The sequence below is a fragment of the Antrostomus carolinensis genome, unplaced genomic scaffold (assembly GCF_000700745.2).
Source record: "Antrostomus carolinensis isolate BGI_N321 unplaced genomic scaffold, ASM70074v2 scaffold4008, whole genome shotgun sequence".
Taxonomy (NCBI): domain Eukaryota; kingdom Metazoa; phylum Chordata; class Aves; order Caprimulgiformes; family Caprimulgidae; genus Antrostomus; species Antrostomus carolinensis.
The window spans coordinates 25,096-48,357 of record NW_010333538.1 but is presented as its reverse complement, the minus strand read 5'-3'; the positions used below and the strand labels follow the sequence as shown (position 1 = coordinate 48,357).

The following is a 23,262-nucleotide window of genomic DNA, read 5'->3' as shown; positions in this document are numbered from 1 at the left end:
AAAATCAGAAAAAAAAAAACAGAAAACAACACAACCCCCCAAAAAAATCAAAAAACAAACAAACAAACAAACAAAAACAGGAAAAAAATAAAAAAAAACCAACACAACCCAAAAAAAAAAAAGATTCTCCATCACTTTCTTTGCCTCTTCCATTCCTCCTCCTTATGACACCCAGAGCAGAGTAACCTAAATAAGAAATCTGGAATACTTGCTCCCGTAATGATTTTAAATCTCAGCTGTTTTGAAATTGGAAGGATGCCAGCCTATTTAGACAGACTATCCAATGCATTGTAAGCAAATTAGTCTTTTCTTTAAAAGAGCTTTGAGAAACATTCAATTTAGTTAATTACAGTATTCTGCTTTGTAAGCTAAGAACGAATGGGTTCAGATACATGGCAGCATTGAGATTTTGCTCTAATTTAAGCAACAGAAATCAATGAGTTGGAATTGAAGTAGTAAATCTTTCACTTGATCCATCTTTCTACATAAATGGCTCCGGATTTTAACGCATCCTTGGGCGGCTTTATCTGCCATCTTTGGGTTCATTTGCATACCGGCAGGAGCGTGGTTTTGTCTCAGCTGCTCCGTTCAGACCCTCCAGCAGCACAACAGGAGCCGCTGCTGAGATTCTGCTTTGGGATTTACTCAAAGTTCCTCATTTCCTGGAAAACAGAGCTCAGTGTTTCACATAACAGAGAGCACTCATATTTTATTTTGATATGAAAGACAATGAGTGGTAGTGAGTCAATGTATGTATTTAGCCACAGCAGAAGACGAGACGTTGGTTTATTTTTGGCCCAGCAGCAATTTGCCATATACTCAATAATCAGAGCATAAAGCTAAGAGCAACTGCCACACTCGCTTTCTGAATAGGTACAAAAAGAAAAGCCAATACCTTCATCTTATGCTCTAAAACACATGTTTAGATCAACTAAAGGCAGGCAAACTTATCTATGCTTTTGTACATGTCCTTGATAAAATCTATGCTGCTCTTCTATGCTATTAAATTTAACATGACCCTCTCGAGGTCTTTTGCAAGATTTCTTCAAAGGAAGATAACATCCTGTGTCATTCAGTACTTCTTTAACATCCATTTTTTGAATTATCAGTAAAATCTAGCCAAGGTAACAGCCTCTGATAATATCACCATGAGCTTAATAGATAGTATTTTAGCCTCTTTGTTTAAATATATCCTTCACATTTTTCATTTATTTTCCTGGCTAAATGTTAAGTTGCAGACCTCCTTCAATGTCATCTGTATGACACAAACAATATATCCTTCACATTTTTCATTTATTTTCCTCCTTCAATGTCATCTGTATGACACAAACGGAAGCAACAGATAAATTAAGGTCAAACATAAAGGAAGACTTTGTTGTAATTAATTAGTTAGTAGTTCAAGTTTTTATGGATTACTTTCATTAACAGAAGAGATCAATAATAAGGTGACATACTCTTTGATGTAAGTAACAGGATTTCAAAGGACATCACAAAGTCCTGGCTTCAGAACCCAGCAGGGTCTCTATAGACATCTGTATCACCCATCAGAGATCCAAAGTCTCTCTCCAGACAGCAACAAGTTCCATCGCTTTCCCTCCCACCCATCTTGCACAGATCCCAAAGGCTGTGCTTTCCGTCTCTCTCTCTTGCCTGATCAGCTCATTTGAGTATTTCCCACTGCCAACCTCTAGATGCTCCACTCTCTAAAAGTAACTTTGGATTTTTCTGTGTAGGAACCTGGGGCAGTAGCTCCTAGTTTAACCCAGCCCTCTATAAGGCAGTACTAAAATTCATCATGAATTAAATGCAACTTGGATCTCTAGCAACTTAAATGCTGTATTACCCCAGCCCAGCAACGATTGTTGCAGTTTGTGTTGAACCTGCAACGTCAAAGCTTCTCTCCCTGAACTGTCTTGCTAATGTACCCTCAAGAGGACACTAAACACTTCAAATATCACAGATTTATTAATGGAAGTTTTGATCTTACCTCCTCCATATATTCAAAATTTATTATGCATGCACCGAATAATTACATCTCCCCAAGTGGAACGACTGTTACATATTAAGTGGTGAACACTGGCACACTAAGTTTTAGACAAGAGAGGTCACAGATATTTGAGCACAGCTTCCAATAAAAATGGTTCTTTAACAAAGATATAGTATTTATTTATTGGTCAAAATGTAATTTCTCACTAAACCAGTGTGCGCTCTTTTGATAAATTAGATTTAAATTTGTTACATCTGTTCTGAACGTCTTTGTCTCTAACACAAAGACCTAATCAGGGAATTAATTTCGCTCTTTTGTTATTACCCGTCCAAATATAGCCCTCAGTAAATAAAAGGTGAATCCCCATTTACAGAAGGGTTGCTTATAACTATCACCAACTTGAAAGACCACATTAAGGACAGCATTGTTATAGGGCATCATCCTCTCTCTGCAGAAGAAAAGCATTTTCAGATCTCAAAAATCCAAGTGTTTCTGATGCTACCATAAGGAAAAAAAAAAAGTTTTACTCCTCCACACCAAAAGCCTTTAACTAATATTAGACATGACTGATTTTACTGAAATTAAGTATACTCAAACTTGTGCTGAAAGACTGTTCTCATCACAGAGCTTTTCAGCAAAGTTTCCCTTTATCAGTAAGAGGCAAGAACTTTGTCCACAGAGACTCAAAATATTACTAGATAAACACTGTGGATACAGACATGTTCTAACAGCAGCGTATACATGCTTAAGCCTTTTCTATAAAGACTCTAAAACGTTTGTCTTTTATATTAAAAGACATTTGAAAATAACCCAGTAAGTAACCTGGTACACTAACATTCCCTTTTCCATAGTTTCATAGCAACAGAAGAATAAGAGACATTCACTTTGAACACAGGTATCTGCTGCAACAAAAATAAAATGAGCTCTCCCCTCCACCAGTACCAGGCAACTGCCTTCCTATTACAGTACAGTGATCCCCAAACTCCCCGAAAATGTACTTCAGGATTTCAGCCTGGCACAGAAGCGGCAGCAACTTCTTCCTTTCTCCCCAAAGCTGTGCCCCAGCTGAGGCCACGAGCAGAAGAGAGGCAATGTAACCATGACTTACTGCCACCTTTGCTTTGCCTTCCTCTGCTGCAGTGAGAGCATCCTGCATCCCCAGCACACGCAGTGCTCAGCTGGCGTGGAGCCAGCTTTCCTCCTGACGGTTCTTGGCTGCAAATTAATTCCCTGACCTGCAGTCCACAGCATATTCAATCCACTCTGTGCAGTCTTAGATAACATTTGGTTTCTCCGAATGACTTACTTGATCTATATGAGCAAGTAGAAACACATGAAAAAGCTTGTTAACATGGGGAAACTACAATTTAAGACTACAGTACCACGCACTATTACAATGTTTTTTTCAAAGAAAAAAAATATCTTACAGTATTAATTACTCCCTATATAAGATCAAATATGAATCAAAACTCAGAAAGAAAATAAAATGCTTGGTTAGTTGATGAAGAATTGTACTGATGGCCAAACTTATGGTCAAGCATTTTATCTTTTCCTGCCATCATACTAATCATTCTACAGTGAAAAGTATTACAAGAGACCACAAGTTTCCCAACAATGATGAAGAAAAGCTTTTAAGCAGACAAGATGTAAAGAGACACTTTTTGAAAATTTTATTTTATTAATTAGAAAGGTTTATTGCTACACTTTTGTTTTCTACTTAGCTATACTATTCCATTGATCACTTAAAATTTCTGGGGGGAAAAAAGGTAAATTTGAAATCTGCAGTTGTAGCCTGAGTCCCAACAAAAGAAAAAAATAAACCTTTCTGATACTTACAGGCTATTTTGTGTTTTTAGCACAATTATGCTCCAAGTTATTTTTCTTCATTCACAGTGCTCTCAAGTACAGTAAAATCGTACCAAAGGGCTGACAAGCTTGCATCTTTTTCAAAAGAAACGTTACAAGCTTTCACTCAGTTGCCTCCCCAAACAGCAAACAGGTACCTGACATCAACTGTTTGAGGATGTCAGGCAGCACAGAGGAGACATCTGTTGAACCAATGCAACTCACACAAGTCATCCTGACAGGAGTAATGAAATGTCAAATGTTGTAATCAATTATAAAACAACTGAACTGGAAATGAAACTCTACAGGGGAAAAAAAAAACAAAACAACTTACAAGCTCTATTATCACAGATAAACAGGTAGAAATGTGCATTGTCTGTAATGTAAAGTTAATCCTGACATCATAACTTCAATAAAAAATGCTTTTCTTCTCAGTTTCAGTTTCTTTCCTAAACTGGCACTGTCTCCACTTAAATTAAATTGGAAGAGATTGTATAGAAGAGAATAATTTTCTTTGAACAAGACTCAACTCACTCTCCCATCAGTCAACTGCCCAATCCTTCTGGCACAAATTTATGCCTTTCCTACATCTGCATCAAGTCTCTTAAATATAGACCTTACGAGAACTTCTCTAGAGCCCATCAGCTCCGTTATATTTTAGAAAATTCCTCACAAACAGGTATAATTTGGAAAGCAAGCATGATCCCCTCCTGACCACAGATCAATGAGTAATGCTCAAGTGTTCTGACACAACTGAATGGGCTGGAGAAGATCTGTGGTTTTAGTTCCTGTTTCTTCCCTCTACTGTTAAAAAACACCTTTGTCTACTACAATTTCTGAACTTTGGGAACACAAAGGCTTCTTTCAGTCAACTTCTTCCCTCAATCTCAATAATTACCCTGCTGTCTCTTTCATTGACCTCCACTAACATAACTAATATAATATCTCAAGGGCTGCAAATTAAGCAGGCTAGAAAGACTTGGCCATTACTTTAGCTAAAAGTACTCCTGGCTCAATCCACACTGTTTAACCTTTATATCAATTAGCGAAATAACATCAGGAATAGATTCTTGCCAACTTCTAACCAATCATTAGGTTTCAGAATCCAGCAGGGAGTTTCTTACAGCTTTAGTTTAACTGTCTCATTTAATGAGATCTATTTCTGCCTAATTCTACAGGAAAATGTTCTTCAACGTGCAGATGCAATCAAACACGGAAACGTCACACCTCTGAACTGCCTCGTTGTTCGCCGTGATTATGGTACGTACTCCCCGTTTGCTCTTGTCAAGAATGTTAATGAATACAATTGGTATTTCTTAGATAACTCACTGACAATCCACTATGACACTGCATTGTCCTATGAGTTATTTAACAGCTCTTTACAGATACCTTCTTCATCAAGGGATGCTCATTAATGCTGACTCTCTTTTTAAAAATTGCCCTCTTCAGCATGGATACAATTCAGATAAAGCACAGAATAAAAAGGGTTTGTTTTTTTTTTTTTTCTAGAGATACCTTATTCTCACACCACAAACTTACCTGATAATAGGAGATACCATCAATTAAGTTTCTTTTACACCTGAAACAGAAAGTCACTTTTCATCAAGACAGGCAGCAAACGGTGTAAGGCCATTCTAGAGTGTATGCATTAGGCAGCAAGGCCAACTTCAGAAGTCAGCCCCTTATCTCACCTACTTTGCAGCTTTCCTTCCCATCTGCAGGCTGTCACAGCCTGTCTCACCAGCACTCTCAGCTTACTTGTACAGGGGGCACATGTGAATGGTTCCCGTGCACTGATCCACAGCATCCCAGGTCATTTCGCTGTTCAAGTTCAGAGAATGACTCTGCAAATACGTGCATCATTACAGCTGAAGATGTGGTTACCTAGAGGTCTAAAGCTGACCACAGCTTATTTAAACCCGCTATGGATAAGGATCTATACACCCACTGCTCTCTCTGCAGACACTCCTTCAGCTGAACGTCAGCACTTTGACACCATCGTGCATCCACACACACAGTGAATCAATGTGACCATCTGGCTGAGAGTGTGACCCACTAAAGCCTCCTCTCCAACCAGGCTTCCAGGAGATCCCACCCATTCCATGGCTGTTCACTCACTGCTGGAACACAAACCAGGTTCCTGGAGCACACAGCCTGGTGCTGGCAGGAGGGACAGCCAAGGCTGCCTCTTTCGATGGCAGTGAAGTCTCAAATCAATTTAAGCTAATGGGAAGCTGTGCTTTCAGGGGCTGCCATGCTGAAGTGTGGAGATAGTGTAAATTTGGAATGGAAAACCTTTAAATTGAAACTGCCAATGGACCAGAGAATTATGCCTAAGGAACTATGTGTGGTAACACAAATACAAGTTTGTACAGATTTTTTAAATATAAATTTATCTTGTTTGTCCCTACTTAACCACATATCCAAGCAATAAAGCCAAGTGATTTACTGAAACTAAAATGTTTATAACATTTCTACAGAATGCCCAAAGGCTTGCTTGAATCAAAGACTGCGCAATCCACATGCACAGCTGCTAAAGTTATCATAGGACTCTGACCAAAGCCACTCAAACTGACATAAATATTTTTTTCTGAAATCATTCTATGCATTTCCATTAATACAGATACAAAACCTAGCAATGTTAATCCATGGCACTGGTAGATTTAAAAGCCTTTACCTACTAGGAAAAAAAGAATACACTGTGCATTTAAAAAAAATACAGAGTTAATTGAGAGTTATGTTAAAATTCTGCAGCTGTAGACAAAAAACAAAGAAAGGCCAATGTGGTATTATACTATCAATACAGGGTTATATCCAGCCACAGTTCAACTCAGAACTGCACAGCTCAAATCCTTGGAGACCTTTATTCTAATGCAGAGTGTTCAGGCCTAGGATCATTTCTACTATCTGTGTATTTTAAATGAGTGATTTAAGGATCTCCTAAAAATTTACATAAAGATAATGCTGCCTTCCTTGTTGAGGAATGCCCTCAAGATTTTCTTTTCTTAATTTTAAAATATGTTGTACTTTTAGACTCTTATTCGCATTACAGAATAAGCCAGACAACCACAAATATGTTAATAAGATCTACTGAGAGAACTCTTCACATTCCAGCTACAGGGTTAAATTATTTTCCAGTCAAATTTTCAAAACCCCTACGGAGGACAATAATACAAATAATAAACAGGGCTGACCCTGAGGCCAGAGGTTTGTAGGAACGTGTGAAAATGGAAAATATTTTGTAAGCCCAGTTATCACGCAAGTCAAAAGGAGGCATGACTCTGCAAGCCTGCTAGAATTCATCCTTGTTTGTTTACATCAGATCTAACCAGAAAAAACAAAACAAAAAACAAAGAAAAAAGACCTTCTCACAGTATCAGAACAATTCTAAAGCAAAAATTACAAGAGCTTACATCAATAAGACAGTTTATCTCAGTGCCTCAGTTGCACAAATCAATTCAAGAAGCTTTGCAGCCTAAAGATGATCACTTAACACTTCTACACGAACTACTACGCTGTTTTATTATGAGCACTACCTAAGTGGAACAACAATGACTTTAGAATAGTTACAGATACCCCAGGGCAACTGAGAAATCAAAGAATACAAGTATATGTTGCTTGGTATTTGCTTAAGTATTCTTCATGCGCAGAAACCTTGAGAACTGAAAGTGCATTCTCAGGGCAAAACCAAGAATTTATATTGTGCATATCATAAGGTAGTATCAAGAGCACTAATTTTTTTTTAATTCTGGGCTTTTTTCTGGACTATGGAACAAGGAGCAGTATTAGCAGTATTAGAAGTCAGCTTTATTCTGCTTTGCAGCAGGAAGAATTGTGTATTTGGGGTAATACTGCTGTTATTCATCTCAACACTACTTTTAAAAGTGTTGAAAAAATAGCACTACTCTGTAAAAACTGGAAATCCAGCAGTAGATGGCATAAGCAAAAAGGTAAGCATCCTTAACCAACACAGCACACTTTCTGCATAATTCATTTCACACTAGTATTTATTTCCCAAAGCCTTTAAAATGGAAAGTTTTTTATGTGTGCAAGTAGTGCAAAAGCAAGTAGCAGCAAAGCCTACAATCTGATGCCTGCTCTCTAACAAACTTTTCCTTATCACAAGCTGTTTTCATATCAACCTTTTCAAACTTCTTTGAAGCAATACTAACTTGCCAATATATGTAATTCTTTCAAAAAATGGGGTTTTTTTAAATTGCTGTCTTAAAAGTCTGCATTTTTTCCATGAAGAACATTGTGCTGCAATAAGATAACACAAATTCTTTCCAAAGCGTAAGTCTGAGGCAGAAGACAGTTGCTGTATCTTCATACCACAAAAGGAACTTGGAATTATGACTGAACTATTTAAGCTTCTTCTCTTTGTCTAATTATAGTTACAATGACTGACCAAGCTACCTAATGGGTCAGTTTTTCTTCCCATTACCTTGAACTCCAGCCATTCAATTAGTAGTTTACTGTTAAACTATACATAACAGTAGCAATAGGGCAACATGAAATTAACTTATTCTCTCAAAGTCCAAAATATTTTTTAATTCCTCCTCCTAATATGTAGAAGTTTTTGTTGCATCCAATGCATAATATATGTAGGTATATGTAGATAAACATCTAAAGGCTTCCTTTTGTTTAATGAAAACTTACTTAGGACAACTTGACCCATGAGAAAACAAGGTTGCACAATATTCCACAAAATATTCTTTGTAGTAATATTGTGAGGGGGTGAGACACTGGAACAGGTTGCCCAGAGAAGTTGTGGATGCCCCCTCGCTGGAAGTGTTTACGGCCAGGTTGGATGAGGCTTTGAGCAACCTGGTCTAGTGGAAGGTGTCCCTGCTGATGGCAGGGGGGTTGGAACTGGATGATCTTAAAGGTCCCTTCCAACCCAAACCATTCTATGATTCTATGATTTGAAATTATACACAGACACAGTGTTATAGCATTGGTATTATATTCCCTGAAAATAGATTAAATAGTTAATGATTTATGAACTATTTTATATAGAAGAATTCAGCCTTCATTTTAACTTTCATGTATGTTAAGGTCACAATGAAAATTAAATTCCACTGCTAAAAAATGTCTTTAAAAAATAATTTGCCTTCTTGTCTTTCTTATCATACTTCCCTAGCATTAAAGAAACATTAAATGAAAGAAAGGGGTTTTTTTCTTACATGATTAAGTGAAAAAGCTTCTAACAGAAGAAAACAGACTTAATCCCCAAGTGCGGAAATACCACCAAATAAATAATTTGCATGCATTGTTAATCTTGCTAACACAGTGCTACCACGTTCTTACAGAGGAAGGAAAGCATACTGCCGCATATTTAAGTCATGAGACTACATAAACAATTTGGTGGTTGATAGTAGAATTTATCCTTCTTTGCAAGAGAAAAAAAAATAAAAAGAAGAAATACAGCAGAGCTGACAGCAATCCTCTGATGGCACTGTTGGAGAATGTGGAAGAACTATAAAGCCCCTGATAGTCAGACATGTCACATTACATTAATTCCTACAGAACTGGATCTGGTATAGTCTCATACTTCACAAACACTGAGAAAAGTCAGTTTTAAAATGACCCGGCTCCCCTGTCCTCATTTAGCCTTCAAATAGTCTGGGAATTACACCAGTGTGTCTCAGTTGCACCATGTCAATATTTAATCAAGATACCAACATGTCAATTTTTCTTCATATAAAAAGTATGACCTAGGGTAGATAATCATGCATTAAGAAATGAAACATCATCTTATCTTTTCACATAGAATGTTAGAAGACTTCATAACCTCAGAAATTAAGAGCCTTCTATAGCCAAGCTCTCTTTCACAAAGAAGAAAATACCATATTTTTTAATCTGAACAAAACTTGTGACATCTGGACAAACCCTCCCTCCCCCTCAAACGGCAACACTGTTCTAATTGAAGTACAGATGAAATATTAATCTTCCTCTCCTGTTATCACCTCATGTTTTAAATGGATGACTACCTCACCTTCCAAAGACAGTGTGTTTCCATAGGAGTTTACGTGCAATGAATGCGGTCACTGTGAGCAGATGCCTCAGTATAACCTCGCATCACAATAACAACCTATGGCTCCCCCAGCATTCACTATTTAATACAATACAATCACATCCCTTTTTTCACTGATAAAAAATTAATTGTGTTTTGTATACAAAGATAAGCTCCCTTTTCATTATTTAGCAACTTGTCAATGTAGCTTCAGTTTCACCCTTGTACATTATTGATTGCCACCTGTGTTGTCATTCCATGCTACACCAACTTTTATTTATTTTAAAAATATATATATAAAAATTCAAAAGTTACAGTCTGAAGATGCTTTCCATTCCCCCTCTACAGAAAAATCCACGCATGGTCTATCACTGCAGCTCAGTCGTGGTTCTCCACTCAGGAAGTTTTACGAGGCATTTTGCAAACCCTGCGACTTCAGCACTGTGTGTGGTGGCGGGGTCGGGTTTTGTTGGTGGGTTTGTTTGTTTGTTTGGTTGGTTTGGGGTTTTTTTAAATAAAGAAAAAAGCAATCTAGAAATCTGCCCAGTGGTGCAAGGTGAGGTGAAAGACAACTGGACTGGTTTCCCTGTATCAGGCCAAAATTGGCAACCCACTTCCTGAAGTAATACGTTATCAAACGTTATCACTGCTTCAATGAGACACTAAAGAGTATCAGATGAAGAGCTACCCCACTTTTAGACTTGTCTTATCCACCTCCAGCTTCAGAAAAACATAAAAATTACGTTTTTAAGCTTTTACGATATGCAAAAAACGTATTTAGAGATGAAGAGTGTAATTCATTTAAAATTAAAATTTTTATTTTGATTCAACAAGGCCAAGTGCAAGGTCCTGCACATGGGTTGGGGAAATTCCCAATATCAATATGGTCTAGGGGATGAGTGGACCGATACTTATTACCTAGGCTATTTTATGTTTTGCTGTATACAACAAATGAAATACCGGATTGATAAAAACACAAGTGATAGACTTCAGATGGACTACTCAGGCAAGCCCATGGCTGGTCACATCTGGCTAGTACCCCTCTACTCCCCTCTGGTGAGACCCCACCTGGAGTATTGAGTCCAGCTCTGGAGTCCTCAGCACAAGAAAGACATGGACCTGCTGAAGCAGGTCCAGAGGAGGGCCCTGAAGATGATCACATGGGCTGAAGCACCTCACTTATGAGGACAGGCTGAGAGAGTTGGGGTTGTTCAGCCTGGAGGAGAGAAGGCTCCGGGGAGATCTTATAACAGCCTTCCAGGACTTAAAGGGGGCCTAGAGGAAAGATGGGGAGGGACTCTGTCCACAAGAGCACACTGCTGGCTCATATTTAACTGGTCATCCACCAGTACTCCCAGGTTCTTCTCTGCAGGGTTGCTTTCCAGGAGGTCGGCCCCCAATCTGTACTGGTGCCTGGGGTTATCCCCCCCCAGGTGCAGGACCCTGCATTTTCCCTTGTTGAAGGGAAAGTGCAGTTTTTGATAACACTGTGCTGGGAACTGACTCATACGCTATTCTGACACCTTGCTACTGTCCACAGAGCAAGCATTATGATCCTGAAAGCATTTTTACAAGGTGAAGTACTTATGCCCAGGTTCAACACTTACCTATCAAGTCCTAACAAAATCTCTGGGTTAGAAACAAAGGTGTAGTTCACTCTTTACTCTAAAACAAAACCAATTAATATCTATAATATGTAACAATAAGCCTAATTCCATTTAAATAACTAAATAGACATTGCTTTTAACCAGTTTATCAACTCAAGTCACAAGGTATCAATGTGAAAATAGCAATGATCAAGTCAAATTAATTCAGGGAATGATTGCAAATGCATGAGTGATTAAATAAAAAGTGTGCACAAAGTACCATTACTTCTTATGAAATTCAGTGTCATGTGATGTTGGGAGCAGCACAGAAGAGGACATCTTATTATATACACCAATACAAAAATATTTTAATGAATTGAATTATTTGTGTTGCAGGGGAAAAAGCCTCAGATGAACCAGCACTGCATATTACTCAAGATTCACTGATGCAAACATGTTTTTCTTAAGAAAAACAAAGTACTTTCCCTCTGTTACCATCAATCAAGTTCCACAAACCAAAGTACGATATCCTACCTACCCTTTTTATCATTTAAGAGAAACTTACATAGCTTTTCATCATGCATCTCTGGGTACTTAATTTATTGTTAATTTTAACAGAAACCAGCAGAGGAAGAAGTGTTTTATTCTGTTGGACACGCATTAAACACACAATAAATGCAAGATACTGCATTAATAGATACATTGTGCTCTTATAACATTCTACCACTAGCACATGAACACCAAAGCAAACCAAGGGATGTAATTTTTATAATAGGATACCATAACTGGAAAAAAAATGTTATATTGCATTAATGTGAAAATGAAAAGTGAAGCTTTGAATTCTTACTTATAGATGTATGCTTACTCACAGATATATGCTACTCAGCATTGTGCTATACAGTCAGCTGTATTCAACTGACAGCCTTTGAAATCCAAGTTGCAAGATCTTCAGAAGTTTTGAAAAGTTATTTTCCTGTAAAAAGTGTGATTTTTATAATCAAATAGTACTAAGGCAAAGCAGTATAAGACGACATTCAGTTGCAGTTCTTTATTAAGGAAGCATCAACAGTCTTGAAGACTGAAGTTCTCTGCATATCCATGGGAACACCACAATGCAATGTGTCTCTTCAACTTGCCTTGACTAATACTGCTAGATTGATTTTTGAAAAATAAAATAAAATAAAATAAAAAATATTTTTTCCTCTTACCATGCAGTATTTGATCAGCAAACACCTACATTCTGAATCCTTACTAAAATACTGCTTTCTTGTTTGTCATTTATATGACAAATTCTAAAAACCAAAAAAACACTGCTCTCACACAAAGTACTACAAAATAATGTAAGTCCTAATTAGCAAAGCCATTTTTGACATGACATTTGACGATGATCTGACCTATTCTGCAGAACTTTGAAAATTAGAAATTACAAAAATAGCTACATGAAAAAAATAAAACCATCTATATCTTTTCTTTCAGCTCTAGCAACAGATTGTTTCAGTAACAGCAATCTGTTTGACAAATGAAAAGAAGAAATTACCAGGCATCAGAAGGTATTAAGTCACAAGGTGGTGAGTCACTACATAGCAAGCCAAGCAAACTGACCAAGTAGCTATCAAAGCCTGCATTTCTTGCGTTCCTACAGGTAAAACATTCAGAGAAGCTACTTTTTGAACAGAGCAACTCCTCAGATTTGTCTGTACTACAATAAACAAACCGGAAAGCCCGTGCGTCTGCAGAGAAACAGGGAATAAACTGTCAACTCCGGGGAGAGAACAACAAACAAGGAGATTATCCTGCACCATGATATTGTTCATCCACCCTTATTATCAGAAAACCTTTCCTGAAAAGAGAGTTTGGAAAGAATTTGCCTAGAAAGTTTGTGGAATGTCCATTACTGCAGGTTTGTAAGAGCAAGTCAGATAAATACTTGTGAAGAGAGATTTAGGTACAGCTGATCCATCACACAGAAGACTAAAGTCAATCAACTTTCAAGATAACTCTCACCCCTATTTTTGATTCCTCGCTCCAAGTCACTGAATTTGGATTGTTACCAAACTTTCAGTTTCCAGTTTGGTAAACCCTTAAACTCTACATTTTTCTCTAGGGATAGTACAGTAGGAAACTGAAGATACTCAAAGCACACAGAAGTATTAGAGCTGTTTCTGACATAACATACACTGACTATCAACTCTGTAAGCGCTCTTCATACAAACTTCACTTTTTAACTTTAGTTTGTTTGCAAGCAAGCACATAGTATATGACTTTTTATCTTTTCAACAGACTCTGCTAACTTTATGTGAACATTTGCTACAATGATCAGGACACTGTTCTTCAAACTCATTTTAACTTGATTAGTGATGAATTTTTTTCCACATAATCAAGTTTGGTGCATTTTATTAGTAGTAAGAGTAAGAAATTCTAGCAAGGGGTAAATCAAAATACATCCTTTACACTTACCTGCCATTTTTTCCTTGGTGGAGATGTAAATGAATCTTTCTTACTATGGTCTTTCCACTTTCAGTTCTTCCGAATTGACAGCAAGGGTTTATTTTTCATACAGAAATCCTCCTACCACCCAAGTATGGTGTATTCTGGACTTGAACCTACTTTAAAGTATTTTTCTTGTGTGTGACTGGGAGAGGAAGTATCAAAGCATTTGTGCAAGTACAAAGTGTATCACAAAAGTAGCTTCTCTCTCTAAAAATTTGAGTTTTATTTTTTAAAAACTTGGTGTAAAATGGCATACAGTGTGACAGGGAAAGATATATTTTCTCAATTATTTTTCAGTTTCAGAATTGTTTTTCTTAGTAATTCAAATCACAAAAACATCCAAGTTAGAGGGCTAGACTTAGCTGAACTGGGCCTCTGCAGTCTCTGGTTCTGCTCCCTTTAATTCTTGCTCACAGTAAAGCCATCGTTTCAGTAAAACCTCTCAGGAATCTTTTTTTAGGTGAACTATATTACACAACAGGAACTTAGAGACAGATTCATACTTTTGAAATAATTTACAGATAAAACTGCTCTTTGACAATAAAAAGTAATTAATACAATAAATAACAATGTAATACATTTAATGGACAGGAAAACGTCAGTGAAATCAGGAAGATGCCATTTGGATTACCTGACAAGAGCGAAACTGGTTGACTAGCAGCGTACATCTCTGTGGGTCCTTTCTTCCATCCAAACTGTCTAGTTCAGCTGCTACTTGATTTAGTTCCTCATCAGCGTAGTAAAACTGAGCAAGGAGCTGCGGGTCTGTTCTCTGTATTGAAGACAGAGACATATGCAACATTACATTATTTTTGCACATAAAAACTCACTTCAGCTCATTACAGATATTGTGATTTTCTTACATATAAGCCAGGTAAGTAGTGTGGCAGCATAGAAAAAAATGACCTTGAGACATTTATGTGCACTCACAAATTTTTTTCTACCCTGAAGAAAAAAAAATCTCATATAACAGCCTTTGGGGCATTATCCCCACAGCCACCCCAGCATTCTCACTACTTGTGGCATCATTATCTGGTGAAGCAAACCACTGAATCACAAGTTTTGTTTATTAAACAAAAGTATACTCCATTTCTAGGCAAAACAAGACAAAGTTGCTTTCCAGGTTAAAACAAACAAATAAATCCCTCCAAAATCTATCAATGTGATAATTTACCAAGCTCTGTGGTAACCCCTGCAACAAGATGCACAGTGCGATCTGGTCAGAATCCTCACTTTGAGAATCACAAGAGTCAAGTGACAGAAGGGAAAGGTACTGAATCTACCAGATATATTACCAGGGCTAAACAGATGTAAAGACTTTACAAAGCAAGTAATATGACTAAACAAGGCATTTCAGAGAGAAAACTATGCCACAAGTTTTCCAAGTGGCAAACAGAATTATCACAATGGATTTTTGGTCACATTAAAAAAAAAAAAATCAATTATAATAGAACAGAAGACTAATGGAATGCACAATCAAAAAATATTGAGAAATTTTAATAATAAAAGTTTACCCCATAAAAGGGAATTTTTAAAATATTATCAACTGGAATTTCTCATCCCTATGAAAGTTTTCATTAAAATATTGGAAAAATAACAGAAATCAGCAGGGAGAGGGGAGATAAGAATTTTTACTGTTGAAAGAGAGCAGAGGTACAAGTGGGAGGGGGGAGGGAGTAGCTTTTTATAGGTGCCAGCAACTTGGTGAAAGATTTATGGGCTCGGATAAACACGATCTCATATTATTCTAAAGAAGTAGTCAATAAAAGAAACACAAGATTGGTGGGAGATATCTATAAAATGAAAATAGTTGGTTTTAATCACAGTGTAAGAAACATTAAGACTACATTAACTGTAGACTGGGAATTAGAATTAGTTGTCACTAGATGAAAGAAAAAACACCTGATACTACAGAAAACAGCTGCTAAGTATCTGAAATTTATTATTGATGCAGTGAAGAATGAACCAATGCACAAATACTTTTAGAAGGGCCAGGGTATGTATACAACCAGTACAAATAAAGACTAAGCTGCATGGAAGCAATTTTAAGACACTCAAACATTGGGGGGAAAAAAAACCCAAAACAATATAGGGAAAAACTTCCCAGTAAAGAAAATTGCATAAAAAGAAAACATTGCTTTCATAAACTAAAAAAAATAGCAAAAACATAGAAAATACAAGAAGCAACACATTTCAAGTGACAGATAATGAAGATGTACAAGATAACTACATCAGAGCATTAAACAAGTACTAACAGAAACAAGTGTAAACAGTGAAGGAATTAGTCAACAGCAAAACAGAAGATAACATCACTCTAAAATAAAACATTACCAAACGCAACAAATGGCAAAAGGCAAAACCACCAAGGGAATAACGAGGAAGTATATGTTGCAAACCACAACATCTTCTATCTGAAACACAAACCATTTCCACTGCTGTAAAAGAGCTAAATATCAAAGTAGTTAAGGGATGGGCACACGGATACAGTGGGATAAGGAACGCTGCCGTTAGCAAACCACAGGTTTAAAGCACTAGCAGAAGTGATAAAGGTTTACTGGAGAGCTGAATCTCGCGCTCCACATACACCCAGTCCTGAAGACACGAGCTGTCTGCGATCACATGAAAATATTAGCAGCAAATCTCTGCCAACAGCCACGCAGCTTCAGAAGTGGTGAGAGCACAATAAGGGCACACCAGGAATACTTGAAAACCAACAGTTATTTTTGCTTCATACTTCCAAAAAGTAATTCAACAGAAAGTACCACAAACTAATGTTCAATTCCCTATTTTAGTCTCCACAAGATTCCTATCCTGCAGAAAAATCCTCTCAAGCCTTGTCCTGGTTTTGCTAGGATAGAGTTAATTTTCTTTTTAGCAGTTAGAAGAGCCATGTTTTCGTTTCAGCAGAACTTGTTATGAGAAGAACATCGATAAATGTACAAATGTCATTAGTTGCTGCTGGAGCCCAAGGCCACTGTGTTTGGCTGCTTCACAGCTGCATTAGGACTGGGAGGGGGAAGTGCAGTGAACAGCAAAACCCCAAACTGGCATTTGGATGTGCCAATGAAATATTCCATATCATATCCCGTCATGTCAGTGTATTAACCAGGGCTGACTGGAAGACGGGGGTATTCTCTCGGGGATCGCTCGGGCTCTCGCTTTTCTAGGGTTTGGGTTTTGGGACTGTCTCAGCTCCGGGATCGCTGGCTGGGACAGGCTGGGCATTGATCAGTGGGTGGTGAGAGATTTTACTGTGTATCACTCATTTGTATATTCTGTTATCACTGTTATCATTAGTATTTTATTTTAATTAGTAAATAGTTTTTATCTCAACCCGTGAGTTTCCTTGCCCTTTTCTTTCCAATTCTCTCCCTGCTCCCTGGGCAAGGGAGGGGGAGGGTGAGAGAGCAGGTTGTGCTTGGCTGCAAGCAAAAAGGGTGAATCCACCCAAACCACCACAGGCCTTCACAGTACAACATTCAAACCTGCACAGTGTACAACCCTTGAAAAGGAAGAACAGAGTATTAACACCTTTTGAAGAGAAGAGCATACATCCTCCACTCTTGACAGGATCAAAGAGTTAACTACGCTGCAAGTATTTTTATTGCTGTAAGACGTAAGGAAAAAGATTATAGTCTTACTGATGCTAAATATGCCCTCAGTGTTACATGCTGGATTGGTTCTCAGCAATAACGAGACAACAGTCCTCCCTGAAAACAGAGGCACCAAATCCTGTTCCTACCTGTCTTACTTAAGCATTAATATAATGAATTTAAGGCTATATTTAACATTGCTGTGAGCCCTCACACTGCCTGGCAGCTTTCTACATTATTAGGTCACACCATTCAAATTCTGAGGCAAGTCAGAAATGAGACATCTTTTCAGGCAGTTGAGATGTAGTAATGAAAGTGTTAGGGTTTTTTTTCTTCTTTAAACAGCCATCTTCTACAAAATAGAGAGCCTTTCCAATCATAAGCTTCTTCCTCTCAATCTTTTCAACTTTGTCTTTTACTAAACAGTTTTAGTTCCCTAAATGTAAGCCATCAAAAATTTACATATTTGAATAATATCTTCACTATAGCCTTGATATAAAGATGTCCAGGGAGAAGGAGAAAGCTTGTGATATACAGTCAGGAAAACAAACAAAATTAAAAATTAATGATAGTAAGAAGGAGAGCCTATAACTGAACTACTAGAACTAAACCAAATTAAATTTAAACTTCAGCATTTACAAAGCAAGGCTTAGTAAAGCACTTCTTTCAGCTCTTCCCCCATCCAATTATTTTTATTATTTCTGATTTTTAAATTGTCCTTCAGCATTTATCTACATTCATTAAGACTTTCTAGAGAAAGTTTATAGACAAAGCTGTTCACCAAAGATGCAGGAATTCACATGTGGAATTGCGGCAAAGCCTAGCTGTTGATTCACAAGCATCTAAATTGCACTGCAGAAGCAAAATAAGACAGTTTATTAAAACTGGTGTCAAGCAAAACAAGTAAGGCTGAGATATTTAGCTCCCACATGGCTGATCTTTTAAATTGGAGGAACAAAAGTTTTAATTGAGTTCTCTCAACTGTGTTATGTTTGGTGCAGATTAGTAGCATGATCTTTGATTAATTGCGTCAATCATATGTGGTCCCTGGCAAGCCAAAGCTGCATGAAATTCTAAATCTCTTCACAGGGGGCCATTTAAAGCAAATAACCACAACTTTCTAAATAAATTTGTTCCAACTGGTAGGCAAAAAATAAGACAGCACCATGCTCTATGCCAAATTTTACTTTCAGTTTATGCAAAATATGGTTCAAATAATTCCATCTGAATTACTTATTCTTTGGCAGAACAAGAATTAGTAATTCCCATCCTCAGGTGCTCAAATGAATAGAAAGACTTCATTTGCAAACACCTAAAGAGAACCTACCACTGATCCTGGCAGTTTGCGTCGGGAATTAAGCACACTTACCACCAAATTAATGCATCTAATCTCTTGTTTTGATTTGCTGGACTTCAGCTTCTAGATACTGCTCTTGTTTTGCCTTTTTCCACTAAAGCATCAAGTGCTTATGTTACTTCATCCACATACTTTTACCACATCACTATTATAGGTTACACATATGGTCTGAGATTTGGGGGGGGGGGGGGGATTTTGTTTTGGACTGGGTTTTTTGAGTCTGTGTATTGTTGGTATTGTTTTTGTTTTAAACCTGTTACCAACCCAACACCCTCCTGAGTGTGAGGTATCCAAGTAGGAGTCTCATTCTGTAAGTTCACCCTGTGCTCCTTCTAATATTTCTTTACATTCAACATTCAAAAGGATTCAGCTCACCAAACGCTCCAGGTTATTGTGTGTACCTATACTGCCAGAGTATCATTTACCACACCACTGCAGCACATTCTCCACAGATCTGAAATCATCACTTCACACGTGGTTCATAACTTATTATGCCGATTTGTATGATGTACATTGACCACCACTCCAGTTAGTACAAAGACAGGAATCAGTACATCATCAATTACTTTTTTTAAAAACATTTAGCCATGTCATGTAATATCACATTATTCATCTTTTTTATGAAAGATCACTCACTATTTCATTTAATAGTTTTTACTTTTTATTAGGTACCACTCTCATTAGGTCAGAGATCAAAATCAGAAGACAACTGTCTGACATTTGCAAGGTAAGTATAAAACTGTCCACAAGAAAAAGTTGTATTCACTATTGAACTGATTACACTTGGGTCTTGCCTATGAAGTCCTACCAATGCACAGCAACTAGGATTAGGTTAGTTCAGTTTGCTGCATAATGAATTCTGATTTGATTTTTCAAGCAAGACTATATAAGAGTATGTTAAAAGGAAAACATCTTAATTTAAGAGACCTGTTAGCTACAAGTTATCAGAATCATAGAATCATAAAATAGTTTGGTTGGAAAAGACCATTACGATTATCTAGTCCAACCACAAACCTGGCATTGCCAAGTTCACCGCTAACGCATGTCCCCAGGTGCCACATCTACACATCCTTTAAATACCTCCAGGGATGGTGACTCCAACACTTCCCTGGGCAGCCTGCTCCAATACTTGGCAACTCTTTCGGTGAAGAATTGTTTCCTAATGCCCAACCTAAACCTCCCCTGGTGCAACTTAAGGCTGTTCCCTCTTGTCCTATCACTTGTTATTTGAGAGAAGAGACCAACACCCACCTCACTACACCCTTCTTTCAGGTAGTTGGAGAGAGCGATAAGGTCTCGTCTCCTCTCTTCTCCAGGCTAAACAACCCCAGCTCCCTCAGCTGCTCCTCATGAGACTTGTTCTCCAGGCCCTTCACCAGCTTTGTTTCCCTTCTCTGCACACGCTCCAGCACCTCAATGTAAGTAACAGGTGTATAAGATCATATATTGCATGTTATCAGATGAAAAGATTCTATTCTCACATCTGCTACACAAGCTGGTCTGACAAAACCAACTGGGAAAACTAAATGTGTCAACTAACTGGGAAAGAAAAATTCTAGGACAGACTTCTCAACACAGGAGAGAAGCAAACAGCTAGACCAAAAACCGATAGCACAAGAAGAAACCAGGGTGCTGAGAGATCAATCTCAAATGATTCAGTAATTCTGGAATTTAAGAATTACCTTGAAAATTACATTTCCAAAAATAAAAGTTCTTCTTGCGGAGGATTATCTCCTTTTGAAACAAAATCACAAGCTTTTTTTGTGTGATTTTTGACAACAGCTTTCAAGTATCAATATTGCTTCATTTTTCAACTAACACATAAAATATGCATCATCTTATAAACATAAGCGACAGCAGCCCACAATTTGAACACTAAAGGGAACTTTTTCTCCAGGTTTCCATGATCCTTTGTAGGCAAATAAAGATACTGTTCAGGCTTTTTCTTTTGATGACATCACAACAGGAATGGAGCCCCCACCACCAGCACAAAGAGACAGAAGACATCATCCCAAATGAGCCAAAGAAAAGAGTGAAGCAAGGGAACCATACAGATGAGTAAGATCCCTGCCAGTGATATAATTATCTTCTGATGTCTGTCAGTTACCCTCCAGAAAACAATATTCATCATCTTTGAATTGCTGATCTAAAGGCTCCAGAACAGCTAAACCCCAACCCTGCTTAAAATAAAATCCATGGATCTGAGATGAAAGGCCCCAGATCTCCCTTGTTCACTGGCACTTTTCCAGCACTAAGCATTTACGTCTCTCCCACACGCTCAGAAACCCTGACTTGATCCCTGTGGAAAGAAACTACACAGAAAAGCATTAATTATAAGCATTTTGACAACAGTAAATCCAGATTGCTTTTTGACAAGGGAACAAAGTAAACCTACATCCATCAGGGTACCTTTTCAAGTACTACTTGGTAATGGTAAAAGGAGTATTTTTACACAAGTACATATATTTTATGACACTTTGCAGCAACTGCATCCACAAACAAGTGCAGGACGATATTGGGTGATAGTCTATATGAGACAGTGTCAATTGCTGCAGGTGTCCCATGACACTACTCTTCCTTAGCCAGGAAGGTTAACAAAAGCCAACTGCCTGCTCAAAAATTTCTATTCAGTACAGGTGACACTACAACTCAAATGGCCAAAGTGAAAAGTTTTAGGGAAAGGCCTTGGCACTCACATCAGTGGAACTGTCTTTCATTTATGTACCTTCCTGGATTCCCCCTTTGGTAAGGGAAAGTGTGGTATAAATGTCTCTATTACTGAGGGCCCTGTTGTTCTTAGTCTAAATGTTTGTTGTCTTCTGGGGGAAAGGGAAGAAGCACATTATCACACACCCAAAGAGGATCAACCTCAAACTTTCTACTCCATGAAGTAAATGCAGCTGTTACCAGACAGTGTTGAATACAAACAATTACTGCATAGCACAGAAATCAGAAAAGGGACTTCACAAATGAAAGCCCATTCTCTTTGAGGTGGGAATTTGGAAAAATGAGAGGTTAAGAACTCATGCCTACTCCACAGTGTACAGAAAACATCACCCAACACTCTGGCAAACAACTCACGTCTGAGATGACAACGTTTTGCGCAACACAAAGCAGAATTAGGTCCTAAGCATTTTAAATATAATCAGTGACGAGGCAACATAATATTTTTAAAGCTTACAACTGACGTTGCATGTAACTAGTTTGAAGCTAATTAAACTTAACTAAGACTTACATAACATTACCAGAAAAGTGTTTTGTTCAAAAGTAACAGGATTTAGGCACAAAGTCCCAACTTTATCCATTGCCAGTGTGAAAAACAACAGACTTGCAGTGACAGAAACTTACCCGATTGAAAACTGACTACACCACTCACATTTGCACAAGTAGGCTTAACTGGCAGATGACTAGTTCCAAAGATTTAAGGTATTTCTTCAGAGAAGAATACCAGCAAGTTATTACATCAGTTCATTTTTCGCCTCCCATGGAAGCAAATGTACTCACATCCTTCCTTTGGATAGGTCTTTTGAATTCTTCATTGATTTCCAAATGCTAATAAATAACAAAAAGAAACAATCATTTTCTAACAGGCAGGTGAGCAAAAATTTCTGATAGTTAAATTTAAATGTCAATTTTTAGTAGCAAAAGAGGAACTCTGCTACTCCAAGTACACAGTTGTTTTGGGGGCGTTGTTGTTTGGTGGTGTTTTTGTTTTTTAATCTACTGACTACCTGAAGTGTTACTTCTTAGGGAAAAGGGGAAAAAAGTCCCTCAACGTTCATATTTTGTAGAATGTAATGAAGTCTCAAACTGATGTTGCACATGCATAAAAAGAAAAAGGACTCCAAGATGAATACAGTGATTGGTAATTGGTCATGAGGATTCATAAAAAACAAGCAATGTGAGAAAAGCTACAGTCTGGTAAAAGCTTTGCCAGCTGCTCTGTGTTTATCTACAGAATATCATTACACAAGCGAGGACGACAGGTGAACAGGTTGTTAACACAATAACACACTAGCAGTACCTTAATTACAAAAAAAATGAGTGAGATAATGATTTATTGAACAATAAAAATCAGGTGGATGAGTTTTTGCAATAATAGCACACTCTCCCCAAACACATTTAAGTGTTTTTTCTCTCCTACAGAAGGACATAATAGCAACCTCCTAAAAAGGAAAACCTGATAGTGGTTACACTAAACTAGAGTAGCAAATATTTGAGACTGCCACGCAGTCGACTTTCACTCATGATGGATTAAGTCACTGCAGAGAGTTTCTATTTTTGAGTGTTCATAATACTAATCTAGAAAAGCATGTGCTCAAATCCATATTTTCTGGGGGAAGTACACAAGCATATGCTGAACACAAATTACTTAAGCTTTTGGACAC

The 23,262-nt window shown here is 37.6% G+C and overlaps 1 protein-coding gene across 1 annotated transcript in view; it reads right to left on the bottom strand.

The window, feature by feature from the left end:
* LOC104529545 (lateral signaling target protein 2 homolog) overlaps positions 1–14,690 on the bottom strand; it is a 39,105-nt gene extending 24,415 nt beyond the window's left edge. The window contains exon 1 of the mRNA XM_029086464.1: positions 14,556–14,690. The gene's annotated coding sequence lies outside the window, so the exon portion shown is untranslated. The remainder of the gene's footprint in view (positions 1–14,555) is intronic.
* Positions 14,691–23,262: the final 8,572 nt, after the last annotated feature.